The 4,776-nt window shown below is 50.4% G+C and overlaps 1 pseudogene; it reads left to right on the forward strand.

Annotated features, from left to right (window-relative positions):
- The first annotated feature begins 959 nt into the window (after positions 1–959).
- On the forward strand, positions 960–3,364 carry LOC118973484 (small ribosomal subunit protein uS17-like; annotated as a pseudogene).
- The last annotated feature ends 1,412 nt before the right edge of the window (positions 3,365–4,776 follow it).

Here is a 4,776-nt window from a genome sequence, read left to right on the forward strand (position 1 = left end):
CAGGTCCTTCCTTTGGCTGGTATTGCCATCGTTCTACACCCTCTTTCTAAACGTAGCCACTCCCAGGAGTATCTCCCAGCACATCAGCCAGTCCTCAGTATTTGTCCAGTGTTAGCTGGGAGAGCAGAGGGGAAGGCTTCCCAAGTCAAGGCATTCTGGGTGGAAGCCAAAAAGGGGAGTCCATTGCTATATAATAACCACCAGCCATTGCCAACACCTGTTGCTCATCCCTAGATGGTACTATGGCTGCCCTAGTGCACTTAAGCTGGCCTCTTCCTGTCCCCATTTTACGGATGAAGAAACTGAGGCTCACAGAACTGAGGGGACTTAACAGCAATCAAAGAACTAATAGATCATTCCCATCCTGCAGATGTGGAACAGAAATCTAATAGGTTGGTGAAGATCGTACAGCCAGCAAGGGGTCCCCATGTCATAGATAAAGGCTCAGGGAGATGAAATTGTCAGCTTATAAGTGACAGAACAGGAACTCACACTCAGGCCTGCCTGAGCCCGGAACCTGTTGATTAGTCGTCAGTCTGTAGAAGGCTTAGAGGCAGGGATCTCTGGAGGGGAATCTTTGCTCACTAGGAGTTATGCCTGACAGGGCTGTTCCTTTGCCCTCACATACCCTGCCCCAGTGGTGGCTGAGAGGAGCCTTGCCACCTCCGAAGGACAGAGACGTCGCCAAAGCTTAGATCTTGCCTCTGACTCCAGCTTCTAGGGGGGCCTGCCCAGCTTCATCCCGAGCCAGGTGGGCCTCCACACTCAGGATGGGTTTTCTCTGAGTACTGTAGTCCGTGGGCCGTGTGCAGGCTGCACCTGCCCTGGTGTCTGCGGACCGCGGCTCCAACCACTACGATTCATCAGCAGCCCCTTGGTCTCAACGGACAAAATACAAAGCAGGAGGAAAAGAGGCTAGACAGCAGGGAGGACTTGCAGGCTGTCAGGCATGGGACATGATGGGGATTTTAGAGTTCTTTCAAAGAGGAATATGCCCCTTTTTCCAGGTGGCCAGGGAGGTGGTGGACACTCAGACTGAGCATGCCTACCAAAAGCAGCCAACCAGCGTTCAAAATAAGAAGAGGGTTTCTCTGCTTGGAGAAACTGGCAAAGAGAAGCCCCTGAATACTACAAGAACATCCGTCTGGGATTCAAGATGCCCAAGGAGGCTATTGAGGGCACCTACACTGACAAGAAATGCCCCTTACTGGTAATGTCTCCATCCGAGGGCAGATCCAGTCTGGTGCAGCAACCAAGATGAAAATGCAGAGGACTGTTGTCACCCGCTGAGACTTCCTCCACTCCACTGTCGTGTGGGTGAGTGCCAGCCCCTGAGCAAGACCGTGCACTTGCTCAAGGTCACCAAGGCTGCTGGCACCAAGAAGCAATTCCAGCAGTTCTGAGACTGGACACCTGCCCACTCCCCCAAACAAAGTAATTTTCCCAATCTTGAAACAAACAAAAAGGACTCTGCCAGGCTGCCTGAGTGAAAATCCAAAATCAGGGGTTCCAAAATAATTGCCTGCCTTTGGCTTCTCCAGCTCTGTCCCCTCGGGGCCTGGGTGCTGGGAGTAGGAGCTGGAAGGCTGCCTTCAGAACCTGTTCAGGCCTCCAACCAGGACCACACCCAGCAGCTCACACTGTTCCCATTCATAGCCAATAAGAATTAGCATTCACTGAACACTTAGTACAATCTCTTTGTCTCTATCAACTCACTTCATCTTCAAAGGCCCTACAGAGGGGTACTGTTATTTCCACCTGAAAGATGAGGAAACCAACGCCCCAGGCATTCTCTAAGACTCTCCATCTTCTCCATGTCTGCTCACCCTTCAAGGCTCAGCTTAAATATTCCACTTTCCAAGAAGTTGTGCCAAGGACCACTGTCCTCCATGGGACAGTCAGCGCACAGGGCCTACCACCAAGGTCTCTAGGCCTACCTGCCACCTCCTAGCTCTTCACCTTGAACAAATGACTTCCCTAAACCTCAGCGTCCTTATCTATCAAATGCAGATAATGAGCTACCAACCACAGCAGATCATCTTGAGTATCAACAAGATAACAGACATCTCTGACACATCTTCCCCATACCAGTCAGTAGTTCTGGTACTGACTCAAACCTCAGCCACGCCCAAGGCCCTGGCTTCCCGGCAGCTCTGAGCTCTGGCAATGGGCTCTCCTGTCCTCATCCAGCTCCAGCCCTGCTCAGCCAATAGAGGGATAGGAGGCTGGGTCTTGGAGACATGGGGTGCCAGGGGTTGAGGGCGGGGCCTGGCTAAGGGCCTGCCTGAGGACTCAGGGCACAGAGGTGGGCACCAGGGATACCTTGGTCCTGGCAGAAGAGGGACCAGTGTGCAGGTGCCACCCAACAGCCAGGTGGTGCTTGGTTGGTCCCTGCCCTCGGGGTAAGCCAAGCACTCCTACTACCCCCTGGGGGCCAGCAGGAGGGTGGGCAGCTTGCCCCAGCTCACCCCATTGCATTTTCCAGAGTCCAGGGAGCCATCTCCAGGGTTAGGGTCTTGTCCAGGAGGGGTTCAGTCTGGGATGTGAGATGGGAAGGGAACTAAGAGAAGCATCAGGAAAGGTTTGAGGGCAATGTATTCATTACTATTGCTGCATAACAAATTACCCATAATGTAGCAGTGAGAAACAACAGCTAGGTTTTTTTGTTTGTTTGTTTGTTTGTTTTTGCTTAACATTTTGTGGGTCAGGAATTGGGGAATGGCTTGCTGGCAGTTTTCTCTTGGGGGCTCACTTGCGATTGCTGTCAGATGTCAGCCAGGGCTGGAGTCATCTGAAAGTCTCACCTGGGCTGGATGTGCGAGTCAGCTCCCTTCCACGGCTGGCAGGTGATTCGGGATGTGGCTGGAAGTTCAGCTGGCTGTGGATGAGCCAGGCTCCATGTGGTCTCTCCTGCTTGGCAATCTCAATGTAGCTGACATGGGGGCTGGCTTATCCCAGAGCAAGTGTCCTAAGAGAAGCAGGAGGAACCTGTGTGGCCTTTCATAACGAAGTTTCCATGGTCACACAGCGTCACTTTCACTGTATTTTACTGATGGAAGCAGTCATTGCCCTCCCACATTCAAGGGCAGGTAAGCAATCTGAGGAGGTATGGGGAGGGGAGTGTGTGCATGGCTCAAAGGGTATTTAAGGGTCCACATGCGTATGTGCAGTCAACTGCGTGTGCGGGTGAGTGTGCGGGTGAGTGTGGGAGGGTCACTCTGCCCACTGGTAGATACAGTGCTGTTACTAAACACCCCCCTGCCAAACACAAATTTTCAGGTACAATGGGAAAGTTGAAGCAGGACTGTAACTCTGAGAGAGGAAAATCCCAGAGCAAAATACCTCTAAAACTGAAATAAATCGAATGCAGAAATAAAGGTTAAAACCTGTTTATTGCTTACAAACTGCAGTCTGGGGTGGGGGGGGGCATCTCTTTCCTGCTCTGACAGAAACCAGCAAGACCTCTCCCGAACCTCTCAGGTTCAGATAAGCCCTCTGTCGCCCAAGTAATTACTCACTGATATGGAGATGAACTATTGCACTCCACCCTGAGGAACTCCTGTTGATATGCAGATGCACTAAAGCCAGGTGACAAATTCTGGAAATATTACAATTTTACCCACAAGGACCCAGAGAGGAAAGGGCTTCAGAAGTGAGGGGCTGAGCCCCAGGGACTCCACTTCTAGGAATTTACCGGAAGAAAACAAAATCCCTGGTTCAAAAAGATATAGGCACTCCTATGTTTACTGCCACATTATTTACAACAGCCAAAATTACAAAAGCAACCAACATGTCCAACAATAGATGATGGATAAAGATGTGGTACATAAACACAATGGAATATTATTCAGCCACAAGAAGGAAAGAAATCCTGCCATTTGCAACAATATGGATGGATCTAGAGGGAGCCAGGCAGATAAAGACAAATACCATATGATTTCACTTATTTATGGAATATAAAAATAAAGCAAAACAAAATGAAAGAAATAGCAGTAGACTCATAGATACAGGAAGTGACTGGTAGTGAGCATGGGGGGGAGGGGTAGGTGGGTGGGGAGGGGGATAAAGGGGCACAAAAATTCTCAATCATATAAGTTGGTCACATGGATGAAAGTGCAGCATGGAGAATATAGTCAATCGTTCTAATGTTAACAGATAGTAACCACACTAGTCAGAGTGAGGATTTAATAATGTGTGTAACTGCTGAACTACTGTGTTAGATACTTGAAGCGAATATAATACTATTTATCAATTATACTTCAATAAAAAAATTATAAAGGAAAAAGAAGGGAGGAGTCAAGTCAAACACGTGTGCTGAGCATGAAGGAGGCCTGTGGGAACGAGAGGGGCTGGGACTCTGGTCCTGGGATCTCAGGGTGCAGGGCTCAGAGAAGCTGGCCGTGGCCAACCGGCCAATCCTCAGAAAACACTGAGTTTCCTGGCAGCGCACGGCCCACAGTGTAAACACCTGCAGAGATGGGAGTGGAGAGCCTCAGGGCTTGAAAACCTGGATAAACCCACAGTCTTTAGTCCCTATCCCTGAGGCCAGGTGACACACCCCTTCAGTATGGCCTGCCCCTCCTGTCCCTAAAGCTGCTTCTAGAGCTCCAGCCCTCATACTCACACACAATAGCCTAGGGCAGAGCAGCCAAGATGGAGCAGTGTCCCAGAGCACGGCAGCCTGTCCCTCGGTCTCCCTCTCTCCTCACCCGCATCCCCACCAGAGCAGGAACTCGTTCACAGCTGTACTCCCAAGTAGAGATTTGTTGAACAAAT

This window comes from Manis javanica, chromosome 16, assembly GCF_040802235.1.
Source record: "Manis javanica isolate MJ-LG chromosome 16, MJ_LKY, whole genome shotgun sequence".
NCBI lineage: Eukaryota > Metazoa > Chordata > Mammalia > Pholidota > Manidae > Manis > Manis javanica.